This window comes from Psammomys obesus, unplaced genomic scaffold (genome assembly GCF_907164565.1).
Source record: "Psammomys obesus unplaced genomic scaffold, mPsaObe1.curated_primary_1811, whole genome shotgun sequence".
Taxonomy (NCBI): Eukaryota; Metazoa; Chordata; class Mammalia; order Rodentia; family Muridae; genus Psammomys; species Psammomys obesus.
In genome coordinates, this window is record NW_026591872.1 from 10,864,214 (window position 1) to 10,865,224 (window position 1,011).

A 1,011-nucleotide genomic window follows, 5' to 3' on the forward strand; every position below is an offset into this window, starting at 1 on the left:
AGTTTATTTCAAATGGGTCTTTCACTTGCTTGGTTAGATTCACCTCAAGGTAATGGAAAAAAAAGACAGCATCTTCAACAAATGGTGCTGGTCCAACCTCATGTCTACATGTAGAAAAATGAAAATAGATCCATACTTATCACCCTGCAAAAAACTAAAGTCCACGTGTATCAAAGACCTCAACATAAAAGCAGATACTCTAAATCGGTTAGAAGAATAAGTGGAGGGGAGCCTAGAACTCATTGGCACAGGAGATTACTTCCTGAACAAAACACCAACAGCACACCCTCTAAGAGCAACAATCAATAAATGGGACCTCATGAAACTTAAAAGCTTCTGTAAAGCAAAAGACACTGTCATCAGAATGAAATGACAGCCTACAGACTGGGAAAGCATCTTCACCAACCCTATATCTGACAGAGGGCTGATACCAGAATATATAAAGAACTAAAGAAGTTAAAAAGCAATAAATCAAGTAATCCAATTAAAAACGGGCTATGGAGCTAAACAGAGAATTTTCTGGAGAGGAATATAAACAGTTAAATAGATGTTCAACATCCTTAGCCATATGGGAGATGCAAATCAAAATGACCCTGAGATTTCACCTTATAGCCATCAAAATGGCTGAAATCAAAAACTCAAATGACAACACATGCTGGAGAGGTTGTAGAGAAAGGAGAACCCTCCTCCATTGCTGGTGGGAACGTAAACTAGTACAACCACTTTAGAAGTCAATCTGGTGCTTACTCAGACAATTAGGAATAGTGCTTCCTCAAGACCCAGTTATATCATTCCTAGGCATATACCCAAAATTTGCTCAAGTACACAACAAGGACATATGCTCAACCATGTTTGTAGCAGCTTTATTTTTAATAGCCAGAACCTGGAAAACAACCCAGATGTCCATCAACGGAGAAATGGATACAGAAAATGTGGTATTTTTACACAATGGAATACTACTCTGCAATCAAAAACGAGGAAATCATGAAATTTGCAGGCAAATGGTGGGAT